Source organism: Macrobrachium rosenbergii, chromosome 12 (assembly GCF_040412425.1).
Source record: "Macrobrachium rosenbergii isolate ZJJX-2024 chromosome 12, ASM4041242v1, whole genome shotgun sequence".
NCBI lineage: Eukaryota > Metazoa > Arthropoda > Malacostraca > Decapoda > Palaemonidae > Macrobrachium > Macrobrachium rosenbergii.
Genome location: NC_089752.1, coordinates 98,380,131 through 98,400,811, shown reverse-complemented (window position 1 = coordinate 98,400,811; position 20,681 = coordinate 98,380,131). Strand labels below are relative to the sequence as shown.

The 20,681-nt window shown below is 47.7% G+C and overlaps 1 protein-coding gene across 1 annotated transcript in view; it reads left to right on the top strand.

Moving 5' to 3' along the window:
• Positions 1 to 470: 470 nt before the first annotated feature.
• Positions 471 to 20,681, top strand: part of LOC136843779 (myb-like protein X) — a 219,032-nt gene continuing 198,821 nt past the window's right edge. Inside the window, 1 exon segment of the mRNA XM_067112488.1 lies at positions 471 to 599. The gene's annotated coding sequence lies outside the window, so the exon portion shown is untranslated.

The window sequence follows — 20,681 nt, the reverse complement described above, 5'->3', positions numbered from 1 at the left end:
TTTCTTTTTCTTTCTTTATATGAATCTATGAACCTTTATTACAGCCTTTTTTCTTTTCTAGCTCACATGTTTTCATTTCCTGTGCTAATTCATTGTTACTGAACACACGTTTTAAAGTTTGCATTCATTTTTCTTCTGTCTATATCTTTATTGAAAAATTTTATAATTTCATTTCCCAAACTCTCATTCTGGATACTTTAAATCTTACTTCGCCTTCTCCTTTGGTTACGTTGAATAACAACATGAGCCATGTTGAGACAAGCGCTACAACTGCTTAACATTCCGTTAGCGTCCCTAATATTTTAAGGAAAAACTTCAAAGATAACAACAGAAAAAAGTTTGTAAGTTATTTAGTATTGTTCCTAACAATTATTAACATTTTAGACAGATTGTTAGGAATATTCATTAAAGAGTTCTACAAATTAATAACCAGACAGAAACTGGAAAAATAGCCTAATGTCCAAAGAAAACAAGAGTCCCGGAAGCCATAACTCCGATAAATAGAAGAAGAAGACCATAACAATAACAAATGTCAAATTGCATTCGTGCAAACCACTAACCTCTAATGTGATGTAGAAAATTAGGATAAATCTGTCCAGGTAAAGTTTGGAAGTTAAGAGTTTTCTGTTATGTTAGTATATCAATGAAGGGCATGGTTAATATAATGAGAAGTGAGTTTGTCGTCCTCGACCTTGTCTGTCATCTTTCACCAAAAGCAATGCAAGAATGGCATATGCTAGGCTACCGTTGGCTGGGCCTGTACTCATGACTAGAAAAGCGTCGCTAAAATACAGGTTGGGTTTGTCTGTATCATATGTGTCGCTGTTAAAGGGGAATAGCCTAGGCTAAGCTAAAAGGAAAATACCACTTTGGATGAACAAGCCTAGACCTCAAAGAGGTAAAACTAGCCAGGTCACTAGTATAAGCTAATGGTAGATCTAAGTAGTATCTCCGCTGCAGCGATTTTCTTCTAACTTGACTTTTTCTACAGTTTTTTGGTTGCTAATTATGGATAGGCCTATACCTTCAGTTTTTGTTGCACAAATGTAATTATCCTGTAATAAACCCCTGAAGACAGAGCACGGGTACGTCTGTTTGGAATGGTTCATATCCCGTCCGGCAAGTGCAATAACTTGTTAACGTATGGGTAACCCCCCCAGCCAGTACTAAACACGGCGAAGGGACATTCCATTTGGCTGGCAACAAACGAATGCACCGCCAATATCAGAAGCCCTAAAAGTGTAGAGAAAGCCAGTTTCCAAGGTAAAAACAGGCGTGGAGCTAATACTTATATTTACCAACCTAACCTTGGCTTGCCCAACCCAAGGAGCACTGAAGCACCTGAGTGAGGTAGCTGTGGGTTATGTATGATAAACTAGTTGAATCTATAGAACAGCACAGCTTGTTACCTAGGAAAGTGAGTTTTCCTATACTAACCTATTAGTGTTGCTGATGAAGGAGGTGGTGTTGTTTATTGGCAGCCAATTATTATTAACCTCACAGCTCTTTTGAGGACCCTTTGGGAATGGGGTGTTTTGGGTTGGGTAAAACACAGAGAGAGAAAGGGCATGTTATTGTTATGATGGCCACCCTGAAATGGTTCTGTGCAGCCTGTGAGCCATAAGTCCAAGAAGGTTTTGGCAAAGGAAACCCATTATAAAAGGAACTATACTAACCTTAGCTAACCTAACCTAGTGTGCCGTGTTACTTTGCCAGGGGCTGGAGCCCCCTGACCCCCCCAGTGAAGGAAACTCCATTTTGTTCTGACACGATATACAAACCGTCGGTCCTTTACATTAGGAATTACTTTCAGCGTAGGCTGGAAACGGCTGTTAAACTCTTGAGCAAGGTGGTTAGGCAGTAACTACTGCCTGGTAGGCCGGAATACCCGCCTGCCTGGATGTAAACATTCCAGTTTGCTTACGGCCGTCATGCGTTGCAGATGTGGTTTTGGATCTCCTTGCCTGACTGTCGTTAAGCTCTTATTATCCCGGTGGGATCTTAATGTATTTTGTGTATATATTACGTGTGTTTGATATTTATAAATACAAACCCATGATTTGTGATAACCTTGCATAGCCGTCGTTCCCCTGCGCTGTCTTGGGTTGATGGCCAAGGGCGTATTTAAAGGAGCGTAACCGAGTGGTAATGCTTCTCTCCAGTAGCCCTTTATTTAGATACTGAAGGCATTCCCCTACACAATCGGAAATATTAGATTGGGACGTAATATCTTCACCCCCCTACATTGATCGGGACGTAAGAGTTCGCTTCCCTTCTTGGGCTCCCGCCCTCCTTGTACAAGGGCATGACTACTTCGCCTTCCTACTTGTGGTGAGTGTTGTTTTCGCCGCCTGAGCTTAGAGAGTTGTGGGGCGGGTGGGAGGTTGCGGGCGTCATCTGTAAGTTACACTTCCATGGCGCCCTTGGTGGCCTCCCCTCCATCCTTTTCTCTCCCCGTAGGTTCTTCGTTATCTATCCTTCGGTAGAGATCTCTCTCCTCCGGCCTCTTCACTCTCTCATTGGGCGAAGACCACGAGGGGGGAGGGTAGTGGGCGGTTGGGTGACCTCTTCTTGGGTACTTCCTCTCACTGCGTAGGGCAGTTCCCCTCGTAGCAAGAAGAGTTTACCCTCTCTAATCATCTTTGCTTTTTCTTTCAGGTTGACAGTGAGCATCACAGACACAGCAGTAGTTGGCTGGATATCTCAGGGGATATCCCGCATGAAGGAGTCCCGATGTTCATTAGTGTTGCTTCGGGATCGACCACAATACCTGGCTGGATGACATAGTTCTACGTCGGGATTGTTCTGACTCTGTTCTTGCCGATGTGGATCGATCGCTGTCATTGCTGGCCTTCATGTATGCTGTGGCAATGCCTCTGGCATATCTGTGGTCCATCTGCTCCTGCTGTTCCCTGTGTTACGCTCCTGTTAACTCGACGACAGTCTCTGGGCGGCTCTTCCTGGTCTCCTGCCGCAGCCGTCCTGATCGTTCCTCTCGCTGCTGGTGACTTTCATGCGACATTCCTGGCTGTTGCGGTAGCTCCTGCCTTTCGAACCGCTTCTGTAGCTCCTGCATCGGCTGTCCTGATCGTGCCTGCTATTTCTCCTGGTGGTCGTGCCCGGGGCCGCTTCCATTGTGTTCTTGCTAGCTGCCCCGGAGGTTACGATGTCCGCCATCCTGTAGAAGATGTCGGCATGAAGGTGAAGGAAGTCACCTTGTGGAAGTGACGTTCCTGGCCGTTGCAGTAGCTCCTGCCTTCTGAAGCAGGGAAGAGATTCCCTTCAGGAGTCCTGTGGGACTTCTAAGGGACTGATTCTCTTCCGGGAGACAAGTTTCTCTTGTTGGCTCTTCCCGCCCTCGGGAGGGAACCGATTCATATTCGTCTGTGGGTCTGGCGTTTCGGGGGCCATGCCCTCGGTGCCAGTCTTGGAAGTCTGCGTCTAAGACTGGTTCTGTGCCTGGCTCTTTCGATCTCTTAGGAAACTGAAAGCAGCCACTCCCAATTTTTGGGAGTCTCATGTGTAGCTCGAATTCTATGAATCACGAATGCTCTCCTGACCAGAGGCACAGGACGAGAGAAAGTGCCGAGACACTCAGGTGTCTGGGTGCCGAGACGCCAGGTGTCTAGGTGCCGAGACGCCAGGTGTCTGGGTGCCAAGACGCCAGGCGTTTGCGTGCCGAGACGTCAGGTGTCTCGATACTGCCCGCCAGCTGCTTCGGTTGCTCGATCAGGTTTCATACTTGTGTCTTGAACCTTAGGGTTCGAATATGCAGGATAGCAGACACAGAATTCCCCTTTGAACCCTCTTCTCGAGGGGCCTCGGCCTCGGAGTTTAGAGTTCGGGAAACTAACAATATTGCACGGCAGACGAGTTCCGCCCTGTCCAGTTCTGATTGTGTTCGCGCGATCGGCCCGGCTCAGACCCTGGTCGCTCTTACAAGACTGGCTTGGCTCGGCTTGCTCGCCCCGCTCACCCCTTGGTCATGCTTGCGAGACTGGCTTGGCTCGGTTCGCCCTGCCTGCCTCCTGTCCACCACATACCTCCCAGTCTGGATCGCGTTTGCTTGATCGGCTCGGCTTGACCCCACTCGGTTTTTTTCTGAATCGGGTTCTCGGCTCTGTTTGAGTGAACTTTTTTGCTCTTCCCAGGAAAGCGCTTTGCCACGGCATAAGAGCTCTTCTTCCCTCGTGTAGCAGTAATCTCCAACAGTTGATTATCGCTCACAGTCCGCCTCTCCTGCTGGTCTTACTGGCAGGACATGTAGGAGTACTCTTTCTCCTCACCTGTTCTCTTTTCCTCTCGGTTGTTCTGAGAGGTGCAAGACGGACAGAGAGAGCTCTTCGGAGTTCGGCTTCCTGGCGTGCTTTGGGTGTCGGTCCCCCGATTGTCTCATAGTACAACCAGGTAGCCAAGGAGGGTTTCATGGGATCTGTCAAGGCTCCCTCCAAGGGCAGAGGTACAGGAGTTTCACACTTTGGAAGCAGCGAGGGTCCTTCAAGTTGTGATCGCCCTCATTTTTCTGAGAACTTTGCACCGATTCGTCAGCGCGAGGATCCCCGGGACAGGACCGCAACTCCCCCAATGAATAATCTTCATCATTTGCAACCCTTGCAGTTCCCGAGGGGCCGAGAGTGTCGGGGCTGCCGACCAGATGGACTCTTTTCTTCAGAGAAGGAGTTGCTTCTGAGAGAGCCTTTCCTGCCTTGACAGAATATGAATTCTTCTTGCCTCGAAGGGTCTGGCCAACTGCAGTTCTATGTGCAGTTCTGGTGCTAAGAAGAAGGACTTTGTCCCAATTTGGTTTTGTAAGTCTGGAGTTTGCTCGACCCGTAGGAACGAACCTTTCTTGGTTCTGCCTTTCTCTTGCCGAGTTTTGCCAGATACCTCGGTAATCAAGGTTCGTACCAGGGCACTGCCTTGTCCTTTGGACAATGGCCAAGACCTTTGGGTCTTAGTCATCTCGACTCGACCTTGAGTTCAAGCCAGCCCCCCCTCAACTCCTAAGAAGACCCAGGCTTCGATAGAAGATTGCGGAACATAGCCTCTCCTACCTTTCTAGGAAAGTGCACAGAACTGTGTCTCTTTCCACCCTCTTTCCCATAAGGGAGGAGGGAAGAGGGGAAGAGAGAAAGAAGCATTGACCGGGAAGAAGTTATCCTACTGCAGATTCCTGGATGAAATGATACTTATCAAGTCTCTGGAGCCGACAGTGACATTGCCGAGACCTGGAAATGGATTCCTTCAGGAGAAGTATCTATTTCCCTTAGGTCTCGGCAATTCTTTTCATCCCGCTTCCTCTCCCGTGCTCCCGATTCGGGAAATGCCAGCCTGGCTAGAGCTAATTGTCTCGGTATCCTGTCGTCTTGCAGAAGCTTCCCCATGGCGGAGAATGGAAGTCTGCTTCCATTCCTCCATCCTTCTTTCCTCTTCGAAGTACAAGGAAGGAGTTAGGCTAATGCTTGATTGAAGGAACCTTCGAATATGCTTGCATATTCCCCTCACATCTTGTGTCTACTTACGGATTCACCGATTGAGGAATAGGCGCACATCTGTAAGACTTTGTCTTGAAGGTATGGGACTGAGACGATTAGTAGCTTCTCATCACCATCCTGGGCTCAAGGCAGCCTTCTGGTCTTCCGAGAATTCAGGATGAGTTTTGCGACACTCATGGTTCATTGAACAACAAACCACAGTAGAGGCATTTGTCGACAAACAAGAGGCAATCTTTTTTACCTCCTGTTTCACATGTTGACATTTGCAGGTACTCGAGTGTTCTATAGCACACTCAACATCTCAATTAGCCAGATGCATCCCTGGTGGGGATGTATTGGCAGGCGAGCTTGGCTTCGGGTTTGTGTGATCGGGACGGAACGTACTGCTCACTCGAAGATTCACGAAGAGATTGCTCGACTGAGAAATCCCTAGCATCTTTCTGTTGCCTCCCAGCACAAGTCGGTAGTTTTTTGTCGCTCCTTCATACCAGACCCAGAGGCCGCTACGGCGAGGCATGCTGTCTTTTTGGGAAGCTTGATGTCTACATTTTTCCCTCTGTATTTGTCTGTTTCGCTAGGGGGTTCTCAAGCATTGCTCACCCCGAGTTACAAACAAATGCTGGAAGACTTTGCCTCTCACCCGACCTGATAGCCAAGGCATCAAGAAGAGTTCTGCTTGACCCAACCTCCTGTAGCAGCTACACAAGAAGCGGTTCTTCAGGCAGTGCATCCCAGTGTCTTCAGGACTGGGAGACCTTCCAGCTTCCCTTGCAAGCATAGGCTTTCTCGTGGAGTGGCAGCGGCTATAGCTGGATATCTCTTGAGGTCCTCTCCAACACTCCCAGGGACTGGAGCCGTCTTCGCTGGTTGGTGTCGTTGCGGAACTCCTTCTCGGGTCAGAGTCGTGTTCTCTGCCGAGGGTTGCTTCTTTCCCTTTCATTTGTGAAGAACATAGGCCCTTGCAAACTAGTCTTCTATCTGAAGTAGCCTTCTTCTCCTCAGTCAAGATTAAGCTATGGATGAGAAGCTTCTTCGGTCTTGCTGTTCCAGGAAACTGTTCCCTGGGTGGCTTGTGACTCTCGTTTAGGGTTCCTGTCCCATGCTGCACACACCCTTACGAGAGTCGTTGGATAGAGATGTGCCCTCGTAGGATCATCTCTCATCTTGCTCTGGCCTTGGCATAGAAGATACAAGAATAGGTGAAGGGGATCAATACCTCGACTCCTCAGATGTTGTAGGTGGACTCCGAATCCTTCGACATCTATTGTCGGGTTCGAGTTGTCCTTGTTCCCCTCCTCCTTGGACTTTGTATCGATGATCCAGATCAGTCGTTACTTTGTCCTGTAGGGAGTTGTGGTACTTTCTGAAAAGGCTCGACACCCCTAATCTGGATGTCGTTGACATTTTCGCTAGTACTCTCTCTCCCAAGGAAGAAGTGTCTAAGGACACATCTTCCTCCTGGCTTCTTGAAGTGATCAAAGGAGGTACTCGGCAGCTGATGACGACGATACTGGCACCTTCCACCTGAGAGCTCACAAAGCCGATGGCTTGGTCCATCCCTTGCATTCCGGAAGTTTCTGTCTGGCTGGAAGCAAGACATGGTCTCATAGACCACACTCTTGTCTTCCTATGGTCTTGCCCGCAGGCCCTTGGATCCTTTTTTCCTTGGCCCTGTGGTGGCTGCTCAACAAGTTGTGTTTTCTTACCCGGCTCCTTCAAGAGGACGAGTAGCATCTTGCCTAAGGTGTTGGTTCTGGAATTGAGAAGGATACCGAGAGTGACTGGCCTCTCTTTCTCCTTCCCCATCCTTCTACTTCTCCTCCTTTGGGATGAGAATTGGACTCGAACCAACACATGCTGGACGTGGCGCTGATGCGGTAAGACTACACATCGAGCACTTGTTCTATTTTTCTCCAAGGATCATAGAAGCAATTCCGCTCCTTCCTCTAGCAAGGGGAGGAAGGAGAGTCTGGCAATAACGGAAACCCTATCTCAGCTTTTCCTTATTGCCTCCAACTCCAAGATTCTTCCAGCCTATTTTGTATGAGTCACGTTTCCTCACTCACGCGAAAAGGTCCTGTATCTGACATTTGATCTTGCAGTTCCTACACTGATCAATATGTCAGAGGCTCGGGTACTCCTCCTCGCTCTTTTGACCAGGAGGAGTAGCCCAGGTGTGCAGAACTCCAGTCAGTTCAGGAGACTCACTCAGATTCCTCCCTCCTTGGAAATTGAGCTTTTCTATAGAATAGTATTTTGTTACTTATCAAGGATTTACTGTTAGTTTTTGACAGTCTACTGTAATTAACCTCAGAACTGATGTTATTGTATGCTGGGCATCCTGGAAGGCTATCGCACATGCGCAGTGTTATAGGGGAACTTTTGTAAAAAAAATCACAATTTTTGAAAGTAAATTGTATTTTTCCTAACTATACAAACCTGAGGTCCTTTACATTACATATTATGCCCACCTCATGCCACCCCTCAACCTGAACCTGGACCGAAAGACAAACTGGATTGTTTACATGCGGGCAGGCGGGTATTCCCGCCTACCTGGCGGTAGTTACTGCCTAACCACCTTGCTCAAGAGTTTAACGGCCATTTTCAGCCTACGCTGAAAGTAATTCCTAATGTAAAGGACCTCAGGTTTGTATAGTTAGGAAAAATACAATTTACTTTCAAAAATTTTTATTTTTTTTTTTAGCATTCCAGGATGCCCAGCATACAATAACATCAGTTCTGAGGTTAATTACAGTAGACTGTCAAAAACTAACGGTAAATTCTTGATAAGTAACAAAATACTATAGAAAATTTCAATTTCAAGGTAACAAGCTGTGCAGAGTTATACTATAGTTCTCACGTAAACTAGGCTAATTTCTCAAGTCAGTGGCTAAATCACATTGAAAACAGCGTTTCCTGTCCAATTTCTCAATAAGGCAGAATGAAGTAGCAATAATGGATGAATGATAGTAAATTGAATATTTTTTATATAAAATAGGCCTGTTAGGTACTGAGTCTCCTACCCTTGGACCAAGGGCCAGGGGTCACTTGGGGCAAGAGGAGATGGGCTAAGCACTTCAGACTTTTCTTCTGTAAGATATTCAGATATGGCATATGTATACACTCTTAAATATATCTTAAACATTTATCCTCAAGGTATCCTATAAAAGCAAGGAAAACAACTGCAGCTGAACCAATGCTTATAACTGAACTTGTTGGGATTGGAAATTTTTCATGTTTTATTGATATAATAGTGAAAATTATAGATGTCAGTACAGTATCTCTGAATGAAGTTTCCTACATCTGAGAAAGTGTTTGTTAAACCAGTCTTGAAAGGTAAATTTGATCACCTTAAGTTTTAAGTTCGTACAGGCCTGTTTTGAGTTTATCTTTGTTCCTACACAAATACAAACCTTCATTCTTTACACAGGGTTTTAGCTAACCAACCCGAACTGGAACAGCCATTCAGACTCATTGACAAAGTAGTAAACTACCAACAGGCAGGGGGAACTTTGCCCACCTAGTGGTCGGCACTCCACATTGTTTCCGGCTGCTGTCGAGTCCAGACAGCTTTAATGACTGTCTGCCCAACTTTTGCCGTTCAGACTTCTCTTGATTAAACTTGAGTACACCATTCCTTTTCCTTTTTTATTGTTGACTAGGCTATATGTTTGTATTGCAATTTTTCAAACTCATTTGTTAGATAAGCCTTCTTGCAAGGTTCCCCCTCCTGCAGGGAGAGTAGGTCGGGGGGGACCACACCCTGGAAGGACTCGAGGGTCCTCTTCCTCAGGATGTGGACACCCCCGAAATACTGTATAGAGGACCTTTACAGAGATCATTGCGCCGATCCGTCAGCACATTGATCTCAGGGAAGGGACCATGGCCTCTGCTGTGGATTGTTCTTCATGCATCAAATCCTTTTTGGGTCCCAAGAAGGAACCAAAGGCTTTGGTGGGGCTGCTGTGTGGTCTGCGCTTGAATAACGTTGTCTCTGGGCAAGGAAATTCCCTTCAGTCGAACCACTCGGACAAGCTCCTTCCCCTTCCTCTGCCTCGACAAAAGCATTTCTACACACCCTCAGAGGGGTCTTTGCCGACTAAGCAGGTTGACTCAGACCTGGTTCGTCTAGGCCCAGGTCTCTCTCTGCAGCAATTTACTATGGAAGGGATCTCCTTCTCGCAGCAAGAGGCATCGAACCTGGAGGCCACCACCATGGTAGCCCTCCAGGCAGTCTTCTGGTTGGATCTGTGGTCTTTCACAGTTTCCAAGGTTGCTGCCTCCTCGGGTGCAATCACCCTGGAGAGGACTCCTTCTTCGGGAGACTTTTGCCAGTCTGGAGGTACAGCCATCTCCTACCTTGCCCATCAGATGGAAAACCTGTGGGCAAACCTGGTGCTGATGAGGAGGGATACTGTCCTGAATCGGATCTCAGGTCTGTAGATCCCGAGTCAACATTGACCCTTAGGAACGGACCGTTGCTGGGTTCTGCTTCTCTCTTCCCTAGGGAGTTGGTAGATGCTGCAGTGGAAAGAGATGTGCCAGAGACTAGCACTTCCTCGGCCCCTAAAAAGACCCAGGCTTCAAAGGGCGCTCATGGGAACACCCAGTCTTCTTCTTCCTCTGCTACAGCCTAGGGGTCGTAGTAAATCTTGAGATGTGCACTCTCATCCCCAAGCAGAGGGTAAAGTACCTGGGCATGCTGATAGATACGGTAGCAGCAAGAGAGTCTTTCCCTCGGACTCTCATATCCGCAGGTTCAGGAAGGTAGCACAGCTGTTCCTGTTTCGGTGGGAGCAGCCAGCTCAACAACGGCAAGTCATCATCATTCACCTGTATCGTTGGAGAAGCTGGTCCCTCATGGGCTGCTTCACCTTTGTTCTCTCCAGTGGAGAATGAAGGAGTACTGGTCCCAGTCTCAAGGCCCTCATTCTGTTCCCATTCCTCTTTCGGAGGAGGTGAGACAGGATTTAGACTGGTGGATGAACAACGGGAACCTCTTAATAGGAGTATTCCTGTACACTCCCCTCCCAACATGCTTCTGTTCTGAGATGCATCAACTGAGGGATGAGGTACACACCTGGAGAAGTTGCTGACTTCGGAGGTGTGGAATTGAGACAACAAGCACCTTCACATCAACATCCTGGAACTCGAGGTAGCCTTCCTAGCCCTCCAAGAGTTTCAGGATCGAGTGATGGAACACTCGGTGGTGTTGATGAGTGAACACCACAGTAGTGGCATATGTCAACAAGGGGGGTAGGCGATCTTGTATCCCTCCCACTGCATCAGTTAACATTGCAGGTGCATGAGTGGGCAGTTACTCATTTGATAGAGCTGTCAGCCAGGTGCATTCCAGGCAAGAGGAATGTAGTGGCAGGCAAGCTCAGCTGCCAGAATCAAGTGATAGGGATGGAGTGGTCCCTTCACTTAGACATCACGGAGAGGTTTTCAACTTGTGGGGACTTCCTGCCATCGATCTGTTTGCCACCCAGCCCAGCATGAAGCTTCAAGTCTTCTGCTCCATCACGCCAGACCCATGGGCCACTGCGGAGGACACATTTCAACACCCGTGGGGCAACCTCAATGTTTACGCCTTCCCTCCGTTTAGTCTGAGTCGCAAGGTGATCAGCAGGGTGTTGATCACCCCGAATCTCAGGATGATTCTGGTGGCTCCCAACTGGCCACAGGCCGTTTGGTATCCCAGTCTGCTAGCTCTACTGTCCGAGGCACCAAGAGAGATTCCTCCCTTGCCCAACCTTCTGTGTCAACCACACATGGAGTGGTACCATCAAGCAGTGCAGTCCCTGTGTCTTCGTGGTTGGAGACTGTCCAGCATCTCTTGCTAGTAAGAGGCTTTTCTCACCGTGCAGCAAAAGAGATGGCTGGATATCTTAGACAGTCCTCTGCAGTGGTTTACCAGAGAAAATGGGCCGTCTTTTTGTGGTTGGTGTCGTAGACGGGGTCTCTCTCTGTCAGAGGTACTATCAGCAGGTCGCAGACTTCCTCATCTTCCTTCGTCAAAAGAAGCTTCTCTCCATTTCAGCTGTGAAAATTTATGGGGGTGCACTTGGCCCAATCTTGTGCCTGAAAGTTGTAGACTTCTCTTTGGAGATTTCACTACTGATGAGAACCTGTGTGGGATGTGGCTCGTGTTTAGGAGCCTGACTCGTGCACCATTTTTAGCCTTTACGAGAGTCATCAGACAGGAGTCTGACCCTCAAGACCGTCTTTCTGCTTGGCCTGGCATCGGTGAAGAAAATAGGTGAATTTCATGGACTTTCCTACGATGTTAAACACTTGAGGGGAAGGGGATCAGTGTCGCTCAACTTCATCCCGGATTTCGTTGCGAAAACTAGAACCTGTCGGTTCCTTATGCCAGGTTCAAGTCCTTCACGATCCCCTCCCTGGAGGACTTTGTTGATAATGATCCAGATGAGAGGCTACTTTGTCCTATTAGAATGCTGCTTTACTATCTGAAGAGGACTCGACGTCTCTGGCCTAAGTGTCGACGACTCTTTCATTAGTACTGGCTCATCCAAGAAAGAAGTGTCTAAGAACATGGTTTCTTTTTGGCTTCATGAGACAATCAGGAGAGCGTACTCTGCAGCTGGCGAAGACGACACCGGTACCTTCCACCTGAGAGCACCCGAAGTCAGGAACATTGGCCCAACCCTCGCATTCTGGAAGAATCTATCGGTTCATCAGGTACTGAAAGGAGGGGTGTGGTCTCAACATACCACGCTCATGTCATTCTACCTTTGGGACATTGCCCACAAGTCCTTGGACACATTATCCTTGGGAACTATGGTGGCTGCTCAACAAGTTGTGTAGCTTACCCAGCTCCTCTAATGGGACAGGTAGCATCTCGCCTAAGGTGTTCGGTTATAGAAGTGAGGTGATTGCGTGATTGACTGGCCTCTCCTCCTCCTTTCTCGTCATCCTTCCTTCTCTTTGTGTGGGCAGAGAGTGGGATTCGAGCTGACACATGCTGGAGCTGGCAGCCGAAGCAAATAAGTCTACGCTTCGAGCATCTGTTCTATTTTTCTATCATTAGATTTATAGCAGCAAACCCACTCCCTCTAGCAAGGGAGGGAAGGAGGCTGTGACAATAAGACAAATCCAATACAGGCAGTCCCCAGTTACTAAACCCCCAAAAAAAAGCAAATATCGTCGTGACCCAACCTTGACTTACTCTGACTCCCTCTTTGGGAGTGGAAGTTGGTCAAGGTTTCTAACCCTAGAAACTGACCAAAAAATATCAGCACTCAAGAAGTTGAAAAATTATTTATTGAGCAGACATTCTACGACTGAAATGTTGTTTAAACAGATAAAAGAAAAGACTTGGCTTATAGAAGCCACAACAAAAAGTCAGTCTGAAGATTATTTATCAATAAAAAATATAGATAACATAAATATTAAAAGAAAAAACATGATACCATGAACAGTATTCAGGGTACCATTGTACTTCCTGAGAATAATAACGAGCCAGTTGAAAATAATATACTATTAGACTCGCATAAAAAGAGATACCAAAAAGTACAGGATTGTGAACTATATGATGTACCAAGTAACAGATGAATAAACAAATATTAAAAATTGCAAAAATAAAATTTGAAGGTCAAGATCTATATCAGAAAATAAAAATTTTAGGCCAAGAGAAGTAAGACCTTGTGTCCCAAAGCCACTAGTGTCAAAATTATAGTAAATATGGACATATGAAAAATATTGTTGAAATGAACCTGTAATGTGCATAGCCTATTGTGGATCTGAAGAACATGTCACGCAATGGGAGTGCAGTGAACCAAAGTGGGCAAGACCATGCAAAGTCCAAAGAATGTATGTACTATATATACAATACAGAATTAAAAATATCACAAGAAAGAACCGGAATGTCTGTAAAAGAAGTTAAGTTAGAATTGAGAATGAGAGGAATTCAAGATCCGTCTAAGAAATGTACATATTCCTCAGTAACAAGAACCAATAATGAAACAAAAATGCATACAGATAGAAATAACGGAACACAGAAAAGTAAATCTCAAGAAGAAATTAATGCTTTAGAAATAAAAACTAAAATGGTAAAGAATAAAGAAACATGTACAAATGAGATGGATGATATTTTATCCAATTTTCATTTGAAATATTAATGCAAATGGGAACACAAGAGGATGCTACTACAGAAGTAACAGAGGAGGGTTAAGATGAACTGGAAATTAAAGATAAAAAAAGTCCTTTGGAGAGAACACCACCCAAAACGAAGAAACCAGCTATTATTAGAGAAACATCAGTTAAACCAAAGATAAAGGATATGAAGAAAGAACAAAAACAAAAACAAGTTAAGAATACTGTATACCTTTATCTCCTGAAATAATAGTAAAACCCATGAAGGCAGACATTCACAACACTGAAGATGTGAAAGAGAACCATACCATAGATAACAATGATTATGTCAGGGGAGGAGAGGTTACTTCATCTTCGTTAATTGGTACAAGAACAAATGAAAAAGAAATATACATGATAATACATGTAGATGTAATGATTGTTTCATTGAATTATGAAGTGATAACAAAAACATAACGAAAGATGGTTTAGCAAACATTATAGGAAATTTTATGAAATATAGAAAAAAGAAACCACAGAATTGAGTACCCATGAAAAAGGTTGCATGTGCATTGAGCACTTAGTATATATTATAAAGAAAAACAAATGAATATCATGAGTAAATTATTAGAAAAAAGTTGATAATACAAAAAAAAAAGAAAGTAAAACTCGACCGCTTTAACATAATATTTTCAGTAGCTATATTATACAATGGAACGTAAATGGTCTACAGACCAGATTACACCTATGAGAAATGCAAAGATTACTAAAAGAATATGAACCAATGATATGATTTTAACGTGTCAACAAAACAATGTCAACAATAGGTAAATATACCTTAGCATCTACATCACAAGAGGAAGAAGAAATTTAGGTACTGCTATATATGTACTTAACAAAGTATGTTATGACAAAGTACCTGCAAACTTTACTGACCTGCAAATACTGAGTACAGGCAGTCTGTGGTTATCAGCGATCCAATTTCACGGGGCTTGTATAGCGACGAAAATTTGCAATTTTCTATGATTTTCAGTGCTGAAAATTGCTGATTTCCACTCAATGGTGTCAATAATCAGGTATTGACGCTGATACATCCTAACAGAGGTGCCAATCTCCGGTTATCGGCGCTAATAAGTGTGGAAAATCACCTATTTTGTTCATGAGACTTACCTGTCAGATATATATATATAGCTGCATTCTCCGAAGTCCGACAGAATTTCAAAAACTCGCGGCACACGCAGTGGGGCCAGGTGGTTAGTACCCATTCCCGCCGCTGGGAGGCGGGTATCAGAACCATTCTCATTTTCTATTCAGATTTTCTCTGTCGCCGGTACTGTCAACATCTGTTTTCAGTACCTCCGTCTTTGGATTTCGTAAACGCGTTATTTTCCACTTAAGTATTCTTTTTGACTTTTGGTTTTTTTCTTTGGATTGTGGATTGGCTTACGCTTTTGTGGACTGTTTTTGGATTTGCTTTTGATTGCTCTTTGGATGATGTCTGGATGTAGTTCTGCTAGCTTCAGAGTATGTTGTGTGAATGAGTGTAGGTGAGGCTACCGAAGACGGTAGATCCTCACACTGTATGCACGAGGTGTAGGGGGCAGGTTTGCTTGATAAATGATCACTGCAAGGAGTGTGAGACTTTGCCGGATGCAAGCTGGAAGGTCTTTGATGCCTATGTACGCAAGTTGGAGCGTGATAGGATCAGGAGGTCTTCCTCCAGGAGTGCTAGTAGAGTCAGGGTATTAATTCCTCTCCTGATAACCCTATTGTAGACGTAGTATCATCTAACCCTGTGGTATTGCCTTCGGGCGCTGAGGTTGTGTCTACGGAGGGTATGGCCCTGACAGAGATTATGAACACCATCCGTGCTCTCGAATCGAAAGTGATTTCTCTTTAAAGTGCAGTTAAGTGTAGTGATCCCCCTATAACGCTTCTAGGCCTGGACCTCTGTTGGACTCCCAGGACTCAGGGAGAGGGCAAGTCGAAAGCCGCAAGAGGGTTACGGGGGCTTCCCACCGATCTGGCGTCCTTCGGCAGGACCTGTTGACGCTTCCCAGGCTGCAAAGGATCGTGCGTGGCGTTAACGATCCTGAAGGACTGCTTCTCGTCCTCTCAGATCGGCCCTATAACGTTTCTAGGCCTGGACCTCTGTCGGACTCCCAGGACTCAGGGAGAGGCAAGTTTTAAAGCCGCAAGAGGGTTACGGGGCTTCCCACCGATCTGGCGTCCTTCGGCAGGACCTGTTGACGCTTCCCAGGCTGCCAAGGATCGTGCGGCGTGAGCACGTATCCTGAAGGACTGCTTCTCGTCCTCTCAGATCGCCCTATAACGGTTCTAGGCCTGGACCTCAGTCGGACTCCCAGGACTTCAGGGAGGGGGCAAGTCGAAAGCCGCAAGAGGGTTACGGGGGCTTCCCACCGATCTGGCGTCCCTTCGGCAGGACCTGTTGATGCTTCCCAGGCTGCCAGGATCGTGCTCGTGCACGTATCCTGAAGGTCTGCTTTCGTCCTCCAAGGCCCCCCCCGCGCAAGGGTGGAACTCTCGGAAGGACTCTCGCCGCTTTAAGAGAAGCTTCAGAGAAGAGGTCGCTCACGTCCTCTTTCTCAAGGCGTATTTTCGTCTTCTTCTGAGTGTTTCGACGCTTTCCCGCCACAGAAGAGGACCAGGACGTCTTCAGAGGAGGAAGTTTTTGAGCGCCCCAGCTTCTCTCCTTGCTGAGAGGGAAGCAGAGCCGCGTCGTCGACGCTAGGACTCGAGGCTGCCTGTCAAGAGGTCCAGGAAGTTCCTGCTCTCCTGCGCCTCTTTCGTCTTCCCCGTCACCTGCTTCATCTCCCAGTCGTGCTCTCCGCAGGATCGCCATCGTGACGCTCGGCTGCAGCGTGACGCTCCACAAGCAGCTATCCTGGACGCTTCTGTAGCTGCTCGTCAGGACGCTCCTCTCGCTGCCGTGCAGGATGCTCGGCTGGGCCTTTCGGATGGACGCCTCAGGGCCGCCGACAGGACGCTCATCAGGACGCCTCTTTGGTTGCTCAACGTGACGCTTCAGAGCAATCAAAGACTGCGGGGAAGCGAAGCTCCCTTCTGCGTGTTGCACCGCAAGGCCTTCGTTCTCCCAAGGTCTTGGGAGACTCTCTGGTTTCTCCCATTGAAGAGGGAGAAGTCTCTTGTGAGTCGGAACCTGCAGACCTTGAGCAGCCTCCTACTTCCTCTTCTACGGACTACCAGGTGTTAGCCGGTCTTCTCAAGGACTTGTTTGGCGACAAGTTCAAACCCTCGGCTCCTCTCTCTCCTCCTTCGCAGTTAGCTTCGTCCAAGACGAGGAGAGCGCCGGGGTTTGTTAAGATGACTTCGTCTCTGGCTACGAAGAAGGCCTTCAAGAACGTTAACACCTGGATGGAGGAAAGGAAGACCCAAGGCAAGACTTCTTTTGCCCTGCCTCCGTCCAAGCTGAGCGGCAAGGCAGGTTTGTGGTACTAGACCGGAGAGGACGTCGGCTCAAGTGTTCCTTCGTCGTCCCAGGGAGACTTCGCTAGCTTGGTCGACGCGCCTAGAAGGTCCCTCCTGTCTGCAGCCAAAGTGTCGTGGACTTTGTCGGAGACGGATCACCATTTGAAGGGACTGTTTCGAACCATGGAGGTCTTTAATTTCCTGGACTGGTGTTTGGGGGCTCTAGACGTCAAGATTAAAAGTCCCGACTCGATCAGCCTGGGGGAGCTGTCCAGCGTCTTGAACTGCATGGACAAGGCCGTCAGGGATGGCTCGGAGGAACTGGCTTCCCACTTTTGTACGGGCCTCTTGAAGAAGAGGGCCTTGTACTGTAACTTTACAGCTAAGTCAGTTTCTCCGTCGCAGAGGGCATAATTGCTGTTCGCCCCGTTGTCGAGCCATCTCTTCCCCCAGTCCTTGATCAAGGATCTCGCCGCCAGCTTGAAGGAGAAGGCCACTCAAGACCTCTTGGCCCACTCGTCAAGACGCCCGGCAGTCCCTTTGTCGTCGTCGTCGGGTCAGACCTCCAGGAAGCAGAAGCCCTTTCGTGGAGGAGCTTCTTCCTCGAGATCGTCTCCCCAAGGAAGAGGTCTTTCCAGAGGCGGAGCCCCGCCTAAACCTAGGGGCAAGAAGTGACTTGCAGCGCCTCCAGACGCCTGTAGGAGCCAGGCTTCTTTCGTTTGCGGGAGCCTGGAGAGCAAGAGGGGCGGACACCTGGTCCCTCCAAATTATCGAGAGAGGATACAAGATCCCCTTTCTCGACACGCCACCTCTGTGCACGTCGCCCAGGGATCTGTCACCCTCCTACCATCAAGAGAAGCAACAGCCCCTTTTTGAGCTATTAGTGCAAATGCTCGAGAAAAGAGCTGTGGAGCAAGTCCTGGAGCTGGACTCCCCAGGATTCTTCTACCGACTGTTCCTAGTTCTGAAGCAGTCAGGAGGATGGAGACCAGTCCTAGATGTCAGCAGACTGAACCGCTTCATGGTGAAGGAGAAGTTCAGATGGACGAGTCTGGTGGTCATTAAGACCTGGACCTTCAGGTCGCCTGGACTTTCACGTCCCCATACATCCCCAGTCGAGGAAGTACCTGAGGTTTGTACTCGGGGGACGGGTGTTCCATTTCAGAGCTCTTTGCTTCGGGCTAAGCACAGCCCCTATGATCTTCACGATCATCATGAAGAATGTGGCGAGATGGCTTCTCTTAGCGGGCATACGAATCTCGCTTTACCTGGACGATTGGCTCATTCGAGCCTCTTCGCAGTCAAAGTGCCTGGAGGACCTGAAATCGACTTTGGAGTTGACGAAGTCCCTAGGACTTCTAGTAAACGTAGAAAACTCCCATCTGATCCTGACGCAGTCCATCGTCTATCTGGGGATTCAGATGGATTCAGTGGCTTTTCAAGCTTATCCATCCCAGGAACGTCAGCAGCAATGCTTAGAAAAAGTCTCATCCTTTCTGGGGAAGGAAACATGCTCGGTGAGGGAATGGATGAGTTTGCTGGGGACCATTTCCTCGCTGGAGAAGTTTGTTTTCCTGGGAAGACTGCATCTCAGACCGCTCCAGTTTTTCCTGGCGGAAAACTGGATAGACAAGGAGGATCTAGAGGAGACCCTGAGGATCTCTCCCATTGTCAAGGATCACCTGAGGTGGTGGCTCGACCCCTCGAGGTTGGCAGAAGGGTTTCTCTCCACCTTCAGAGCCCGACCTAGTGTTGTTTTTATTACGCGTCCCAGGGAGGGATGGGGAGCAACACTAGGGGGAGGAAGTGTCAGGCACCTGGAGAGGGGAACAGGTGTCCTGGCACATCAGTCTCAAAGAGTTAGGGGCAATTCTGCTGGCCCTGCAATTCTTCGAGAGCCAAGTATCAGGCCGAGTGATACAGGTAAACTCGGACAACACCCCAGCCCTGGCATACCTCAAGAAACAGGGGAGGAACTCGCTCCCGGTCCCTGTTTGTCCTAGCGAAGGAAATCCTGCTTTGGGCCCATGCTCGGGGACCACGATCCTTCACGAGGTTCGTGGCAGGAGTGGAGAATGTCCGTTGTGGACCTTCTCAGTCGGCAGCGTCAACTTCTTCCGACCGAGTGGACCCTTCACGAGGAGGTGTGTCAGGAGCTGTGGAGGTTATGGAGACGTCCCTGGGTGGATCTCTTCGCGACATCCAGGACTAAGAGGCTTCCTCTATACTGCTCTCCCGTACTAGATCCAGGAGCAGTAGCAGTAGATGCCCTCCTCTGGGATTGGAAGGGAATGGATCTCTACGCCTTTCCTCCCTTCAAGATTCTGGGGGAGGTCATCAGGAAGTTCAGTAGAGTCGGAAGGGACGAGGATGACGTTGATCGCCCCCTTTTGGCCAGCGGCAGAATGGTTCACAGAGGTCATGACCTTCCTGGTCGACTTCCCAAGAACGCTTCCCCTGAGAGTCGATCTGCTCAGGCAGCCCCACTTCGATAGGTACCACAAAAACCTCCCCGCTCTGAGCCTGACTGCATTCAGACTATCACGAAGTTGGTGAGAGCGACGGGTTTCTCAAGAGAAGTGGCAAGGGCTATCGCCAGCACCAGGAGACCCTCCTCCAATGTGGTATACCAATCAAAGTGGGCCAATTTCAGGAAATGGTGCAGAAGCAAGGGGATTTCCTCAACCACGACCTCTGTCTCCGTAGATAACAGACTTCCTGCTTCATCTTAGGGAGTAGGAAAAGCTGGCAGTCTCGACAATTAAAGGATATAGAAGTATGCTGTCAGCAGTCTTCAGACATAGAGGTCTAGACTTAGCCGACAACAAGGATCTTCACGATCTCTTGAGGTCCTTTGAGACTGCTAAGGTACCTCAGCCAAGGATGCCTTCCTGGAACCTGGATGTCGTCCTAAATTTTTTGATGTCGGATACATTTGAGCCTCTTCATTGGCTTCGCCCAGGAATGTGACAAGGAAGGCTATTTTCCTAACTGCTCTGGCAGCAATAAAGAGAGTTAGTGAAGTTCAGGCCATCAGCAAGCACATAGACTTTAGAGGGCATAATGCCGTATGCTCCCTTAGCCCTATGTTTCTCGCCAAGAATGAGAATCCTTCTACCCCTTGGCCCAAGAGTTTTGAGATCAAGGGTATGGCAGAAATTCTTGGGCAAGAATAAGAGAGAGTCCTGTGCCCTGTCAGGGCTCTCCAATTCTACTTAGACAGGACGAAAGGAAGTCGAGGCCCGTCAGACAATCTGTGGTGTTCTGTCAAAAGGCCGGACTTGCCGATGTCCAAGAATGCTCTGACATTCTTTTTAAGAAGCACGATCAAGGAGGCTCATTCTACCTGCCAAGACAGCGACATGAGACTGATCTGAAAGTCTACGGCTCACTTAGTGAGAGCCATTGCGACCTCGGTGGCTTTCCAGAAGAACATGTCCTAGCGATCTTCTGGATACCACCTTCTGGCAGATCATTCTAGTGTTAAGCTTCACATTTCTTACCTGGGACGTGAAGACGACATCTTGAAGACTGCTATTTGCTGGGGACCATACGTTTCGCATGTCAGGGGCAGAGAGCGATACTCATCCTATCCTTTAGAGGTTAGGAAGTATTTTTTAATCTTGATTTTGTGTTTTA